Consider the following 18693-nt stretch of genomic DNA (forward strand, 5'->3'; position numbering starts at 1 on the left):
GTGCTCCTCACAGATCAATCTCTACTTAGTAACTATGAACGTATATCTAAAAATCAACATTCAATTATACCAAAAGTCTGGCAATCATAGTGGAGATATACTTTACTCTGTCAACACAGCTAAACTATGAAATACAGTCCCTACAGAATTTAAGATGAATGAAAATATTCTAAAGATGCTATTCCTATCTGCCAAGAATCATTGTCAAAAAATAACTTCTAATCAATCTATCTTCATTTTAACAGTCGTCCCAAACAAACAATGCATAAAACTTCTCTTTTAAGTTTTTTCCTAATTACAGTTTGGTCAAGCTCAGTCTTTTTCTTACCATCCTCACTAAGCTAGCCAAAACATAAAACGTTTCTGCTCAGTTTTTCCTAACTAATCTGTCATGTTTACTCTCTTTCTTTCCTCCCTCCTCTGTCACAGTCAATTAAGTTTTCATACACTGGATCTAGAAATATCTACTCTCCTTCAAACCTCTTGTCCCATACTCACTAAACTTCATTTATGAACCAGAACAAATGAATTACCAGTACCTCTCCTTTTATTTTCATGTTTACCATATGTTAAATTATATCTTTAGGCCATTATTTCAGGTATTTAAAAGTTGTAAATGCTGTATATCCTATGTAAATACAATGACACAAACAGCTGGATATTAGTCAGAGTACAATGCCAACAATTTCTTCTTCTTGAGATATGTAAAATATTATATAATGATATACTGTTTTTCTGTGTGCAACTTTGAGCTGTGTATGAGTGAGCTACTATGTTATATTTTTATTTATGTATAGGGCAGAACTGATTGCCAACTTCTTTCTTCCTTTTACTAGGAAAATTGTTATACTTCAGGTAAATAATCACCAGAGTAGATGATCCTTTGATCTACATTTCCAATTTTGCTTGTATCTTAAGACTGTAGCATTATTTTATTATATAAATGTTATACCATTTTCATCTTGTCACTGGACTGCAGTCTTACATGTAATCAGATATATTTTGTATGAAGCTTTTCCCTTTGGGTCTCTGCTGGAAAGGGGATACGCCTTTATGTTCTATTCAATTAAGCAAATCCTAAACAAAGTACTGAAATAAAATAAAAAAAATGCTATCAGGGTGTATCATGCATTATGCACCTGAGAGACTTAATGGTGACAATGACCACAAACAAAGACCACAAAGGGCTGCTGTGGTCAGTCTTTATTCCAATAGTGTAACTAGAACTTGAAATAAAATTCCTGTATCAGTCGGGTCTCTGACACACCTTCATCTTTTTCAAACCATTACTAAAAGACTTCCTCTCTGCTTACTGGACTTGCCCTGTTCCTTCTTTGGCACATATCTCATTAACACCCCTCCTCACCTTTCTCATACCTTGCTTTAAAGCACTAAGTCACTTAATAATGCTTATCCCTTTCTAAAATGCCACTTGATTGTATTTCATAAACTACTATACCTACTTCTAATTAGCACAACCAAATCACTATTCCATCTTTGCTTCTCTATTAAAACTCAGACTTGCTTATCTGCTCTAATACCTACTGCATTTCTTAAATTATTCCTACTTACCTTATACACCTCTCAACCTGTAAATTTTGTTAAAGGCATGTACATTTAATGTTTATGAATATCAATACACATTTTATTATACTGACTACCTTGGAGCTTTTCTCCCTGAGCTTCTACTGAAAAAGGGCACCTGTGCTCAGCTTGACATTCCTATTAAAGAAATATAAACAAAAAAATAAATGTTGAAACATCATTTGTTAAACTGCAATTATATTTCTGTACTACAGACATATAAACAAATCAAAACAAACTCTGATACCATATAGCATTTTGTAATATTTGTAACAAGGTCAAACAACTCACACGTCTGACAAACTTCAGTAGTAGTTTAGTACAATAATGGCTGTTCATTGCTAAAACTATATAATTACATGGTGCAGTTCCATTTAGTGTGGAAGACACATCAGCATAAAACTGAGTAAAGACGATAAACCTGATTGTGCCTGGCAAATTCTGTGCCATTATGAAACTTGTACACCCATCTAGACTTCAGATTGCTTCTGTTGTAAAGGTGTGGCAATAACTGTACAGTCTCTGTCATTAAAAGCAATTTGCAATCTAATATTAATCATCCCACCAGCAGTTCGACATTATACAGCTGACTCACACTATGAATAATCCCTGAAGAGGGGCAAGTGCAATAGTCGTGTCCCGTTACTACAAAAAGGTTATCTTAAAACAATCAAGGCATGTGTGCAACCACTTTTTTCATGCCTGCTAGTGAGCATTTCTAAATACACTGCATTAGTGAAAACAAGGGACAGAATAAAGTGGGGGCTCCCCCCACACCTCCCCTAATTAACTACCAACTACCAACTCCGAGATCTCACCACAGTGGAGGAAGCGGCAAAGTCCCAAGAATGGCTCAACATTTTTTTTCCCTGGGAAAAAAATCGCTATTCTGTAACTTTGCTTTTTTGTGGTTTGGGCTTTTTTGTGTCATTGAAAGAGCATTCTTTCTTTTGTCATTTTGTTCATTTAATATAGATCCACATAATCAAAGCTTTTGTTACCAGAAATGCCAACAATCTTGGAAAATAGCTCAAAAATGTAATGTATTAAGTGATTTTTACCTTTCACGCCGACCAAAGAGAAACAGTTGAGTGAGGTTGAAGAAACCCTTTATGTCTTCAAGTCTAATTGACATTTTTTAATGTCCTACTTTCACATATTTGTTGCCGCCCCATTTCTGTGAATTCTCTTCTTAATGGCCGCCCCATATACCTTCAGACAATGCTGGCTTGTTTAACTTGTTTGAGACAATTTCTGCTTGTGCAGCAGTTCTGTGTTAACTAATGGCAAGAACTACCTTAATCTGAAATCTTTTAATGTTGATTTTTTTTTCAGATAAGGGAAACAGTACAACATTGTTCTGGTCTTTTGCTTGATTCTGAATTTGTCCATTTTGGAGGCTATGTTACCTGACATTCCCTTCAGCAAACTATTTTAGTGTTGGCTTTCCAGACACTGTAGGTGCTATGAGTCAAGTCATCTCACATTTCTACATCAAGCTTTTCCATTACTGCAGCAATTTCAGTACAAAAGAACTCAATAATAGCTAGCCCTAATAGTTATAGCATTGTCTATATCCAGTTGTTGTAACAAAACACAAGAGTTTGACACACTTGTTGCGTGCAATATTGTGGAGTTTATGTGGAATCATCTGCCCTTAACTTGCTACTACTGGAATTCCTGGGAGGATGGGAAAGAAAAAAAAACTTTTATTATGTTTAAGAATTCTTCCAAAAACTAGCTTAATGTTTTACCTTTTGAAACAGTTTGAAGTGCCTCGTTCATATCTCGAAAACAATCAGTTATTCTGGTAAGGTAGACATAAGGGAACAGCACCAAGAAGATATAAAGGGTTGGTTGGGATGCAAACACCTGTCTACATTGTATTATTAAGCGAAGGCACTATGGAAGTATAAAAAGTGTTGAAATTCACCTGGAAATTAAGCCTGTTATGTTATATCTATCTCACCATACCCCCACCCCCTAACTAAATATACCAATTCTGAGATCACACTACAGTGGAGAACAGGGCAAAGCTCACCATGATGGCCCAGTGATTAGTTTCAGGAGTGAAATTGTGAGGTTCCGGGAGTTTGGCTTTCTGAAGTTTCACTGTCCTCATCTTGACCTTATGAATTTTGAGCAAGTGAAATTTCAATGTTTAAAAGTAGACCCATATATATATATATATATATATATATATATATATATATATATATATATATATATATATATATATATATATATATATATATATATACATATACCTTCTATCAGAGTTGCACTCTTCTGACATTTTTACACATACCTTTTTGACAGTATTGTTATTTCTATTTCATGCCAGCAGAATTTCTACATCATTCCAGAAATAGTCAAATCAGAGTTTCCATCAAGGAGAATATATGTTATTAACCTGTAACATATTGGAGAGATACTCTGATATGTCTGTGTACCTTGTATTAAAGGCATGCTGAGAACTGCAACATATCTTATTTCTGTACTAACATTTGTCAGGTTTGCCTTCAACCATCTTTACTGAAACTAGAATAATAATCTTTTCTTGTGGCGATGTTAGAAAACATGATTATATGAGTTAAATGCTTATATCTTCAAGAGAGAATTTGATAGCAAGTACAAATATACAAGACACTTGCATTTTACATTTGCTAGTTTTATTTACCCAGAACTCATGCAGCTGTTCAGAAAATTAGATGTTATTTCAACATTTTTATCATCAGTAATATCTATCTATCTATCTATCTATCTATCTATCTATCTATCTATCTATCTATCTATCTATCTATCTACCTCTTTCTATCTTTGATTTCTCTGCCAATCTGTTATTCAATCTATAGATATTTTGTAACATCATATAGCCCAGCTTTATACGCTTACCTGTGTGAGAATCCATTGCCATTTCTTTAATGTAAACTTTATTCGCAACTATAGTTTCATGTTCTGAGCATTGAAAATCATAAAAAATGGTACAAAAGAGCACATGTGATATTATAGAGTATGTTTCAGATAACAGCACACGCACATACATTGCTTGTGATAGTGAATTGGTGTGTTTGCACACGTTAGTAAATAAATGGCATAGGTTCCCTTACACAGCTCTATCTTTGTGAAGGAAATCAATACCTCTGGAAGGATACCCAGAGCATAAAAACATACATTATTTCCTAGGGAACCGGCTACTATAAAACAAATGTTCTAAAAGAGGGCAGATTGCATTGTAGGATTATACATATATCATAGCCGTTGAGTGGGATGGCCAGCAGCATGCAGTTAAAATACAAGAGTATGCTGTTCACTTAGTACACGCTGACCAATGGTCTCAGTGTATAATTTGTCAGTACACAATACATCTTTAACATTTTGTGCCTGTTTTATTTACTTTCCATGAAATGGGAGGTCCTCAAAAAATGGCTGAAGCAGTTACTGATTACTTATATTATCATGAGAGGCACTATCAGTGGTTGGACCATATTGCCAGCAGATGCTATAACTATTGTTATTTACATGTTCTGAGAAAAACTTTCAGAGTTTTATAACTGCTATCAGATCTAGCTATTTTGCCAAAATAAAAGTTCACTGTTGCCACAGTAAAGCGAGGACTTGCAACTCTTCTACCTTTAATCCATAGAATATTAATTTATACTATGGCCATGAACCTATGTTTTTATATGCATCGCGTGCAAAATACTGTACAACACTTTGTTCAGTATTTAGAGAAAAGTCAACAGAACCTTGTGATCTGATCACTTGGGTTGACATGAGGTAATGCCTGCTACTAAAAGATTGCTTTGTATTATAAAAGAATTCAGGTTTGATCAGGCTATTAGCTTTACAACCCACAAATTAGAACATATATCTGATTTAATTTTCTTGGCGGCTTTGAAAACATCTGTCTTAGTGGTATAAGCAATTTCAAGGTCTGTCCACTTCACAGGCTACTTTGCTTTTGTGCAGAGATGAGGGATATTATAATGTCACTAACATTTCTACTGGAGAATCTGGCTGTTGTGGTGAATGACTTAGGTCTCTATCCTCTACCCTAGACTCGCTGATCCCAAACGATGTATGCCTAATCCTGCTGAAAATGAATGAACCATGGAATTGTTAAGATTTCTGTCCCTAGCAGCATGAAGGGTGAAATTTGAAATGTCACTGTAGGTATGCAGGTCTTTGGAGTGATAGACCTGATTAGGAAAAACATTATGCACTGCACCAAAAACATCTTGTTGGCTGTTGATTTCTTCTGAGAGATAACAGTTAATTAAATTAGCTAGCCATGCTTTTGGTCAGCAGGAGAGACTTGCAAACCACCCTACCTCCCTGCATGATAGCCCTCTCTTTACATCACTGTGATGTGAGTCCTCTGTTTTTCTCTTTGGCAACATTAATACTGTAAGATCTCCATTCCTGCCTTCTAACTCCACTGGCATTTCTTTGAGCTTTGACTTGCTTTATAGTTCTTCTTCTTTTCAGGCCAAGGTTGTCATTTTCATTTACAATCAGTTTTTGTGAGGTGGACGCTTGCCCATCTGGACTTATTGCCGCAAGACTGGCCATGCTTAACATGATTATTTGTCGGATGTCAGTGCTCACTCTGAGGTTTGGGACTTTTTTTTCATCTGTTTTGCAGGAGGCTGCTGTTAACCCAGTCCTCAAGAAATTCTCTCTGAACATCAATATTTTTGATCATTTTCAGCATACCTCAAGCCTTCTCTCCTTTGTAAGATCATCAAGAAACTTAAATATATTCAGCTTGATTATTACCATATGGCCAGTGAACTCATGGACCTATATCAGTTTTGTCTTTACTCTTAGCATGATACTAAGATCACACTTGTTAGGATATTGAACAACCTCCTTGTTTCTCTATCCTGGTCTTCCTGAAACTGTTTGCAGCATCTGACACTGCTGGATAGGGCATATTGATAGACAGAATTCTTAGTGCGGTTTATCCTGTGTATTGCCTGAGTGGTTTGAGTCCCACTGCTTTGAATGTGAACAGAAGGCGATCTTGGAATTATACTTTTCTGATATCCATGTCCTGTATTGTGCATTGTCACAGGGTTTGATCTTCTGCCCTCTGTTTTTCACAATCTGTATTCTTCCCATAGGATTTCATGAGAGTAAGGTATGTGTGTGTGTGTGTGTGTGTGTGTGTGTGTGTGTGTGTGTGTGTGTGTGTGTGTGTGTGTAGGGGGTGAACATACCATTGTTAAGCTAATAGCAACCTGCTTCACATTTCCTTTCCCATGGACCAGATAATGACTGCACATTCGTTTACACATGACTGATGCCTTTAGCCAATGGTTTGTTACATAAAGGTAGAATCAAAACACATCTAAGACTGAGGTCATGGTCTGACAGGCTATCTGGAAGAATTCATATCTGTGGTAGCATCAGTCATGGGTTTATATCAAAGGTGTGAAATTGTGATGTGATGCTGCATTACTGGCTAGTAAAGCAATCTTGCTTATATCTCCAGAGCACTTCCAGGCTCGAACACGTGATACATCATGAGGCTTTCTCTGCAGTTGCTCATCATATAGTCTTATCTCCCTTTAACTATTGTAATACCCTAAGCTTGGAATTCCCTGACACAAATATAAATTGCTTACAGCTAGTGAAAGACTCTGTAGTCAGTATACTTACTGGGAAATCACATTGTCAGCATATTATGTCTGTGCTACACAGATGGCACTAGCTTTTATCCAATACCATATTGTCAGAATCTCTATCTGAACTACTTCCTCTTACCGGTATAAGAGTATAGTGTTGATCACTGTCCCTGTATGGTTGTGCTTAGATGCCCAGGGATGGCTATTGGTTCCAAATTCATTTTGGAAATTTTTGCCTTTCATTCCTTTGCCTATCAGACCTGCACCTATGAAAACTATTGCCAGTCCTTACAGAGTCCTCAAATGGTAGCTGTTTGACTTCTTTGAGTGACAAATTCTTCAACAAGACTGGTATCTTCATTACTATACTTGAACTGCAGCTCAAAACAAATGCTTTTTATTTCATTAAACTTGATTTAATATGTTTATATTCTAATACTTTATGAGAATATTTTTGCAGCTGGTCTTATTGTGTTATCTTAAAAGCATTTCAGTAAAACTAACATTAAAAAAATGTATATACCCAAATCTTGAAATCCCCTAGAACTAATGTGTCCTGGGGATACGACACCAGGTCAACAAATGAACTCTTGCAGAAATATTTTGTTACATATGGATATATTGCAAATAAAAAAAATACATGTATTCATACACCAGTTGCATATTTTGAAGATTTAGTAGACCAAGATACAATCTTGGTAACTTGAATCTCTGATAAAAATATAACAGCCATATCAATTTTGTCCCATTCTATGGCACTAAGTAACAGAAACGTTTATTGCATTGTGGATGACAGTTATGGATCAATGTTTTTTTAACTAGCCAGTTCTGTTTTATAAATGCAAGACCATCATAATGTGTCATCTGGGATCATCCAGATCTTCTTATCTTTGGATGTCTCATTCTTATACAGTGTAATATATGGAGTCCAAAAACCCAGCTGTGATGACAAGTGAGAGACCTGGTTACAGTACACTGATCAGGTGGTCAAAACTAAATGCATCTTCACCTTATTGTAGTGGTAAGCATCCATACTGCCAATCATGACACAGACTGGAAGCAACCAAATTCGCTCATTTGTCTATGTAAAATACAAAGCTTCTTCCTAGCCTGAAAAAAAAAAAAAACTACTGGAGGTTGAGTAGAAAAGTCAGTCAAAGATGGAATCCTTATAAAAAATGTCAATGTTTGCACTAAATATAACATAACCAGGGAAAAATAGCTAATGTTAAACATAAACAGCAGACAACATAGAATAAGGACAATGACATTAAGAAAAATAGTGACACACCTTGTGTACGCTAGGCCTTAAATTTAATGTCATAAGCAGAAAAGAGATGCATAATTTGAAGCCACATAACAGAATGTGAGCAAAGAGATAATTAAAAAAATATATATAAGCCTCTTGCTATCAGAGCTTCCCAAAGGGCCATACAGGATAAAATGTAATGCCTAAAATTTATAAAATTTAGATGGCCAGAAGTGTAAAATAAGCTGGGTAGTCCACAGTGAGAGCAGCATAAAAATATTTAGCAATCCATATCTTAAAACCTCAGAAGCTTAAGGTCTCACCTGTATAAGTCAAATAAAAAAGCAATAAAAGCAAAGTTATGGCATAAATATAAACATGTAGTTACAACTGAACTGGAAGAGCAACATCATAGTGACAGAAACAAAGTAAAATACCAAAGCTATAAATTTATAGTATCAGCTGAAGCTGTGAACCATAGACACAGCCACCCAGTTATGTCACAGTAATGAGAAATACATATCATGTGATGTTAACAAGAAGTCACCAAGGGCCAGATTCACGATGGCTTGCACGGAGTCTGAGAGTAGAGTAAGACTCCATGCAGCCATCATGTCCAACGAGTGATCCAGGAACAGCCTGTAGGGGTGTGTAAGAGAGCTCCTAAAATGGCTCTTACACGGACAGGGCTGGAACATGCAAATCACCTCAATTGCAGGTGAAAGGCATGCAAATGAGGTAGATCTGCGATTCAGGAAACCCAAACCTGTCCGAGTAAGAGCAGTGTTATTTGCAGAAATGTACTCAGTCGACAACTGAGTACCGTTCTGCAAATTGCAAAACGGAGCCGTGACAGCTCCAAATAAAGGTTGCATCCAGTGCAGGAAGCATGCCAATGGCCAAATATACAGCCATTGGAAATGTTCCCTGATGCAAAATTTAAATACATTTTTTTTTCACCGATTTCCGATGTTTAAGCATAGCACAGCGCCGTGCAAACGGGCTGCACTCTAAAAACCAGAATACTGCAAATTAAAACCCACAAATGTGGATTTTATTGAAAGTGGTAATGTGCAATGCAAGGGAATGGCAGGCTGAAGACAAGATGGCCACCGAGTAGAGGTTGCTAAGGGGGGAAGCTCAGTCTAAGACATGTAACCAAGCATTAGTAGGCAGTCCTATGTAAATGAGTGTTAGGATAGTGAATCGCTAGTTTACATAGCAAATGAGCACAGTCAGTGGAGTGTAGGAGTAGGATATGGGAAGTAACGGAGAAGAAGATAGGTGACATCACGAGGGGGGTATGTATGAAAGAAGTGAAGCTTATTGGAGCAGAGTGGCATGTGACCGCTGTCATTTAGACATCATGAAAAGAGGTGTGTCAACAGGTAGGCTAGGTAAAGCCAAGAAATGGAAGGTGTATACCATGGATAACACCAAAGTTTTTTGCTGAGCATGCATGCATGCGTGCGCGTGCGTGTAAACCCGAGTAAGACAGAATGCGTGCGTGTAAGCATGAGTGTGCGCGTTTAAGCCGCAGTAAGCATGTATAAGGCTGTTTAAAGAGTTGTAAGCATGTTTGCGCTGGTGTGCGCATGTTTTAACCTGAATAAGCAAGTTTTAGTCCATGTAAGCATGTGTGTGCGCGTGTTAGTTGCTGTGCTCGTGTTTGCGCTTCTGTGCGTGGCACTCCCCCCTGAGGAAACAGAAAGGAAAAAGGAAGCACGACAAATAGTAGGAAGCTACCAGGGAGTACTAGCAGAGCTAGCAGGTGAAAACAATCAGAATCAGGTAATTACACAGGCAGTACACTAGCCCAGCCCAGCCTAGCACTTAAAACTCTGCAAACAACAGCCCATTATGTTTCCGACAAGAGACACTGCAGTAAGCTAATAGAAGTGAAAACTGAAAAAGCTTTACTGAGACAAAGAAATGTTAGGGGCTGCCATTGCTGTTATAAGGTGACATATGCAACATGCTGAGGGTGGTGACAATGGAAATGCTGCTGGACAACCCACAGTGATGAGACGGAGAAGAGTGTACAGGCCCAGGGTAACCTACCAGGGGCTACATGAGCTGGAGATAGTGGAGTGCTATAGAGTGGACAGAGACCTCCTGCAGCAAATTGTTGAGATGTGCAGGCCACGCCTCACACACAGAAAAAACAGAGGGGAACCCATCCCAGTGGAAACCAAGGTATGTGTTGGCCTAAGAATATTAGCAACAGGTACCTTCCAGAGACCAACTGGTGATATGATGGGGATATCACAGGCATCAGCATCCAGGGTACTACACCAGTTCCTGGATGCCATCTCAGCACATGTCAGTGATCATGTATATTTCCCCAATTCCCATGAGGTATTGGCCAGCAATATGCATCTCTTCCAGCAAATAGCGGAATACCCTGAGGTAGTGGGTGCAATAGACTGCATGCACATATGCATCAAAGCACCAGCCGGCGAGCGGGTTAGGGTCTACTTCAACTGCAAAGACTTTCCCTCCATCAACTGCCAGGTCGTGTGTGATGCCCAGGGCATAATACTGAATGTGTGTGCAGGCTGCCCTGGAAGCTACCATGATTCCCATATCTGGCATCTGATGCAGCTGTACCAGACATTTGCCAATGGGGACATCCCACATGGTCACCTAGTGGGGGATGCTGGCTATGCACTGGAGCCGTGACTGATGACACCCATCAGAAACGCACACACACCTGAACAGGAACATCATAATGAGGCACACGCACAGACACGTAATGTAATAGAGCGTGTGTTTGGGCTGCTCAAGTCACAGTTCCTGTGCCTGGACACATCTGGTGGAGCCTTGCAGTACTCACCAACTACATGTACCCAAATTGTCATGGTATGTGCTATTCTACATAATATGATCCTGCAAAAACAGCTGCAGCAGGACCAGCATAGGCCTGGGCCAAACAGTCCCCCACCATTGCCAAGGCCATCACAGGCAGAGCATGACTCAGAGGAGGAACAACCTGAGCCTGACCCAGTAGGCAGAAGGAGGCATGCCCAGTATGCTTTGGCCTTGGCAAAGAGGCAATGCATAGCACATACACTGACTCAGTAGGAACTCTGGAAATGATACTCCTCTCCGACTCGCACATAAAGTAAAAGGGATGCCTAAGTTGACACTACCTGCTTTCAAACATGTGCAGGGAGTGTAGTATGTGCATCTGACATAGGCAGCCCTGCAGCACCACCTAAGGCATGAATGCCATGTGTTATGCAATATAAAGCAGTGTTATACAACAATTACCACCATGTAGTATATGCAAACAAAATCGCACACAACAACTAGTGCAACTGTGGTCAATGTTCAGTAATATTGGGCAATGTCCAGCAATGTTGGTGAATATTGAGCAATGTCAGACAAACCTGTTCTAAGTAGGGTATAACTGAACAAAAGCCAACATGCTCATATTTGCTTAACAGGACCTTAAGCAGTGTAGTCTGCTCACTATGAAAATATAAAGCAGGGATGGGCCTCAAACCCAGAATACTGTGCACTATAGCCAAAGTACTGAACCACTAAACCATGACAGTATTGCAGTGGTCCACCTGTATGACGGAATGTTGATAAGTCTATGCAAAGTATTCCATGGAAACCCTGCAGGCACAGCATAATCCTTGTTGAGTTATGACACAAAGGTGAGTCCTGCAGTGAGAAAAGAACCTGACTTCCAACACACACAGTATAAATGTTAATATTGGTCATGTTCGCACACATCAGCAAATGTAGTGGACCTCAGATAGCAACATACTGAAGGGTCACACTGGGCATGCTCACACACTTGAATAAATGAAACAAATGTCAGGCAACAAAACATGTAATGTCAGAACTGGGCATGCTCACACACTTAGGCCATGTCTGAGTACAGCAGTGGGCCACGCATATCTGGCAGTTGCACGTGTTAACCCAGGAACCTGTCACTATACAGCAATCTGCCCTGTGCATACAGTTATATGACAACAGACACAACTATAATATAGTGGAACCCTGTCATAATCAAATATGTTCTGCAGATACTGAAGTTCTTCATGGAAACTGGTAAAGCAAAGATAATAAAGTCCTATAAACAGTATCAGCAATAAACATTGTGCATCTTGAACATTAGCATAGGTTCAGAGGTCGATACTAGGCTATCTGCCCTAGGGCATGTACAAGCCTAGCCAGAGTGTGTTTGGCATTTGCAACCCTGTCAGATTACTACACTGTGTGTGTGTGAATAGTAGGTCGCACAAGATAGCCCATGTGCATTTATGCTAGTGTGCCTCTGTCTAGCAGGGACACAGAAGATATCCCAGGGGTAAATATACAATCACCCATACAGTCATCAAGATGTCCCCAGTAGGTGGTCAGTGGGTGGCTCTGTCTATGTGAAACTGGGATTACATTCTGTAGTGATTGGAGCCTCTGGGATAAGAATCTGTCCCTCCACAATGTCCTATTAACATCTGTGATGAGGTATACGTCCCTGCAGTGTGTATCTCCAAGTGAGTTGGATATCCTGAGGTGGAGCATGTCCAGTAATTCTGGTTTGGGTATAGCTGTAAACAACAGGCACACATCATATCTGAGTAGGTGGTAAGCGAGTAGAGCTAGAGTTACTGCATCTGAACTATGCAGGGCATCTGTGTGAGTCCCTAGATCTGCTTGGTGAGGACCGTCCATGGCCAGTACAGTTGCTGCAGGTGTCAGGTAAGGTACACCTTAAATGTGGCATTGTAACCAAGCATGGAAGTGATGAGTATAGGGGCACAATGACCTCACTCAATCTAGATGTGAAACCATATGGGATAAGGTGGCACACATAGAAGGTGTGTCCAACCACTTTGGCAATGTGAATGTTAAAGGCGACAGTACGAACAAGTGATGTCCCCAAACCCCTAACAACTCCTACCGTATGTAATGGAGTACTACCTATGTGGTAATGTGTGGGCATGTTGTTACTCCCAAAGGGGATGACTATGCAACTAATGGCATTTAGCTGTAGGCCATGTCTCAGGCACCAGTCATCCATCCCTGTGAGACCCTGATTGAGTATGCATGTGTCAGCTAGAGAGTTGATCATGGCACCCAGTTTGCAGTCAAGTGCAAACATGTTCAGCCATATTCCCCCTGTGATAGCCTGTACATAAGACAAATATATATTGAACAAGAGAGATCCCAGGACCAAGCTGTGTGGGATGCCATGTGTAACTGGTGTATAGTCAGACATGGTACCTGCAATCCTGACCATGTGGGTGCTATCCCTGATCTAGTTATCAATCCATTGTGTGAGACGTGTCCAAATTGATGCTGGTGAGTCTATGCATAATGGCCCAGTGGGTTATTGTGTTGAATGGTTTTGCAAGGTCAGGTAGGCTGTGTGGATAGCCGTCCCTATGTCGATGGACCTGTTAGCAATTTAAATAATACCTACAGGTTCAAGAGGCAAGATCTGTCCACAACAATGCTGAATTGAGTAGGACACAGTGTCTGTAGGTTCCCGATGTCTATGTGTAGGAGTCATATGACAATATGCTCCATAGCTTTGCAGAACAGGCTACATAGGCTTATAGGGCAATATTGTCTGTGGTCCATTGTGGCACCAACTCTGTGGAGTGGGACCACTGTCGCAGTACGCCATTCCTTGGGTACATATCCTGTGGTAACTCCGATATTGAACAGTGATGTAATGTGAGGGTTGCGTTTGTCATGATGCTCGTGTATGATGCAGGCTGGGACACCATCTGGTCACATTGATACTGTGATGTACGCTGTGGGGAGGGCAGCACTCACCTGTTACTGCGTGATGTCAGGGAAGTTATACTCTGTTGGTATGGATAGTTGCTCCTTAGGGGGGATGGGTGGGAGACATCTGCACTGAACCTGTAGGCAATGCCAGTGGGTTCAGGGTAGGTTTAGTCAGTATGCAGTAACTCACAGCATATCAGTGAGTGTCCACCCAGGTTCCTGACATAATTGAAGAAGGCCGTGTGATAGCCCTATGTGTCAGGTGCAATTGTCTGGTAGAAGCGGCCCTTAGAAAAGTCAATGAGTGATTGTAGCTGCCTGCTAGTACAGATCACAGATGTCTTTCCAGTCTGGGATTGTGCTCTATCATGTAGTAGCATCCTCCTGACGTTGTACCACTTATTAATGGCTGGGATCTACCAGACAGGTCCCCTGCCATTGTAGTAGTGGATCTTCTTGTTATTTGGGAGAGCACAATCCATGCAGTCTACTAGGTGTCCATAGAATGTGTATGTAAAGGATGCAGCAGTGTGAGCCGTATATGCCACTGTCTCAGGATCTCTGAAGGATACCACCTTGCTTCGGTGAAGTGAGATGTTGGCTCATGACAAGTTCACCAAGATTACCCAGGATGGGTGTGTGGAAGGTATATGTATGTCCTGTGAGATACATGTATGTTCTGACCTTACCAATGAGGGGTATATCGCTGGTGTGGAACATAGAGTCCCCATGTTGGTGATGAGCAGGTCCAATATGCATTTCCCCTTGTGGCTGTGCTGACTGGTTGTGCCAAAGCATATGAGTCCACAAATTGTAGTGACTGTTGGGTGAGGTTGTCGGGGCTTGAGTAGTATCCCCAGTCAATATGTGTGTATATGAAGTCACACAATATAATGGTGTCTGTGGTGACCTTCATATTCTTGTTAGTTCCCACAAAAGCCGAGTGTGATTCCTGAGTTTGATGTGTGTTCTGTGGCATGCAACAAACTGAAAGGCAGTATTGCACAATGGTAGTTGTATATGTATGGTCTGTGATGCTTTGTGCAGTGCTACTAGCCTGGAGGTGTGTGTATCTGTGATGTATATGGATACTCCCCCTAGTTGTGTTGTCTGTTCCAAGTCTTGTTGTCAGACAGCATGGTATGAAACATAACCTGGTAGTGCTGGTGTGCATAAGCGAGCCTGAACCAGGTGTCTGTCAGTGCACAGATATTGCTCTCCTCCATACTGAAGAGAGTCCTGAGTGGCCACAATATGATGTTAACACAACTGTTGTTGAGAAGCATTACCCTTAGTTTCATTTAACCTGTAATGTCTATGGAGGTGGGTTTGTCTTCTGAGCCCTGCTTAAAAAGGCACTCTGGTGGTAGCAAGAGCCTTAGCCAGCATACCAAAGTCCAAGGGGGACAGGTGCAGCTGTCCATAGTGAAGCTACGTGGCATGTTGAGGATGTCACCATACGCTGACAGACACTGTATCCCCTATGAATGAAACAAATCTGTTAGCCAACTGTTAAATGTGATATGTGTGTCCATATACTGTGACATCATAATTGGTGGGTGTAAGATGCTAGACAAGGTCAGGGTCATACTGGCCTGGACTACATGATCAGAGTGTACCTCCATGTATCATGTCATGTGGTCCAGGGAGTAATGTCTGAGGTTACACACACCAGCATGGACAATGATGGTACCAGTCTTGTACTTGCTTTGGAGTGACCTGACTGCCTGTGTTATGCAGCAGATCCTGGCACCCAACAGATAGCCCACAGTGACTATTCCCTTATCAGGGCTGGTGAGTGGTACATCAGTGTGTCTGAACATAAGTGTCACCTATTACAAGTGTATTAGGTGTGTTGTTTAGCCTGAAGGTCAGTGACTGTGTGGCACACTGACATTGTGAACTTAGTGATATGTGGGCATTGTAGTGGGGTAGCAGGTGTGTGTATGTGTCTGCTTTGGAGGTCTCTGCTGCTTAGGTAGTGTACATTTACAGCATCCGAGTATGTCAATGTGTGCTAATGTGGTTTGAGTGCTGTTACTAGAGGATATGCGAGACTGATATGTCGTGTGTGGTTAGCTTCACCACCTGATAGACTGTGCCAGTCATGGGTCAAGAGAGTTCAGCTCCCTGTATCTCTATATAGGTTTATCTCACACATATATCTGAGTTTGTCGGGAGGAGGAGAGGGTTGTCTGTGCACATGAGGCAGATGTGACATTGTGTCAATATCACAATATCCACCAGCTGGACTGAAGAGTACACGCAAAACCAACCCCTGGACATGCCAGGATATTATCGTGATATACTCTGTAGCCTGATCACAAAGGATCAGTAGGGTGTTAAGCGTGTAAAAGAGTATAACAGGGATTAGTGCTCATGTTCATTAGTGTTTTGTAAAGAGGAGCTGAGAAGGAGTCCAGACTGAATCATGACACCTCCTTCAGCTATGTCATAAATATCAATGTACACACATATATGTCCTGAGTCAGGGCCAAATGTACCTGAGTGTCAATGCTGACATCATGACAGACAGGCCCGTATGTACATACCCATCCTCCACTGACAATAGTCCACATCATCATACCAGGAGATATCACATGTAGAATGGATGAGCAACTACCCCCACTGCCAAAAGCATGGCAGCAGCTGGAATACATTGATTCCCAATATGTGTCATGCAAAAACTACAGAACAAACTGATCATGCACCTGAACAGTTAGCTGAGCCGTACCCCCTACACAGGATGTGGAACTGTTGAATGTGTCACAGCTACATATGGCACTCGCCACAAGTGTTGGTACACAACACACCATGGGAAGTCAAGTCCAGTACGCCTATGAGGTCTGATCTACAAGATCATGGAGTCCATCATGGTTGCAGTCATAAACAGAGCTATTGGAAGCTGACACACACACACAACCCTACCAACTGTGGTATGTCCATGTGCGGATCATGGTTCCCAAACATGTTAGATGGTTTGCAAGGCAGCCACCCAGGACATACATCAATGAACACATCTACACATGTGTCACATAGACTTTGAATAGGCCTTTATCAACATCCCAGACACATGTAGTATCCACAAAACCAAGAAGCTGTGCATAAATATGTGTTGACATATGACGGAATGTCAATGTATCCACAGATAGATCACACAAGGTAAGGATACTGAGGTCATGTTCAAGCTTTTGACACCTGCTGACCCACATGGACCATTCCTGGAATGGCATAAAACAAAGTGTACACACATCACCATGTCCAGTCTGATGATGTCACCATCCTATAAATACAGCAGGAGAAGGGAAACCAGCCAGTAAAGCAAATAGCACACCATGTAATGCGTCTCTGTCCAGTATCATAACATAGTTAGGTAGGGGTCTGAATCCTGCAAAGTGTGTGTGTATGTACAGTTTCCTTTGAGAGGCATTCCCTTTTTGGTGACTGGGAAAACTCAGTAAAGGAGGTACATTCCTCTTTGGAAAGTCTGATGATGTCACCATCCTACAAATACTGCAGGAGAAGGGACTAGCCAATAAAGCAAATAGCGCACCGTGTTAGTGCGTCTCTCTTTAGTATCATAACATAACTAGGTGGGGGTTTGAATCCTGAAAACAGTGAGTGTGTATGTGAGCAATTGTTCTTTGAAAGGATTGCCCTTTTTGGAGACTGTGAAAAACACTAAAAGAGGTACATTCCTCTTTGGAAAGTTTGATGATGTCACCATCCTACAAATACAGCAGGAGAAGGGAAACCAGCCAGTAAAACAAATAATGCTCCATGTTAATGTGTCATTCTCTAGTATCATAGCATAGTTAAGTAGGGGTTTGAATCCTGCAAACAGTGAGTGTGTGTGTGTGCAATTGGCTTTGAAAGGAGTGTCCTCTTTGGAGACTGTGAAAACACACTAAAAGAGGTACATTACTCTTTGCAAAGTCTGATGATGTCACCATCCTACAAATACTGTAGGAGAAGGAAAATTAGCCAGTAAAGCAAATAGCACACCGTGTTAGTGCATCTTTCTCTAGTATCATAACATAGTTAGGTAGGGGTTTGAATTCTGCAAACAGTGAGTGTGTGCATGTGTGCAATTGTCTTTGAAAGGGGTGCCCTTTTTGGAGACTGTGAACACACACTGAAAGAGGTACATTCCTCTTTGGAAAGTCTGATGGTGTCGCCATCCTATAAATACAGCAGGAGAAGCAAAACTAGCAAATAAAGCAAATAGAGCGCCGTGTTAATGTATCTCTTCCTAGTATCATAACATAATTAGGTAGGGGTTGAATCCTGCAAATGCTGACTGTGTGTGTGTGTCACTGTTAGTCAACATGGTGTTGGTTTTGCTTTTACTATGGTATGATGACAACAGTGAGTGCATTGCAGACATCAGGTATCTGCGTGGCAAATATATATGTGTACATGTCCCCTCAATCAGTACATAGGTGTGAAGCCTGCATACTACATGAATACATT

Source organism: Protopterus annectens, chromosome 3.part0, assembly GCF_019279795.1.
Source record: "Protopterus annectens isolate FY-2018-M chromosome 3.part0, PAN1.0, whole genome shotgun sequence".
Lineage (NCBI taxonomy): Eukaryota > Metazoa > Chordata > Ceratodontiformes > Protopteridae > Protopterus > Protopterus annectens.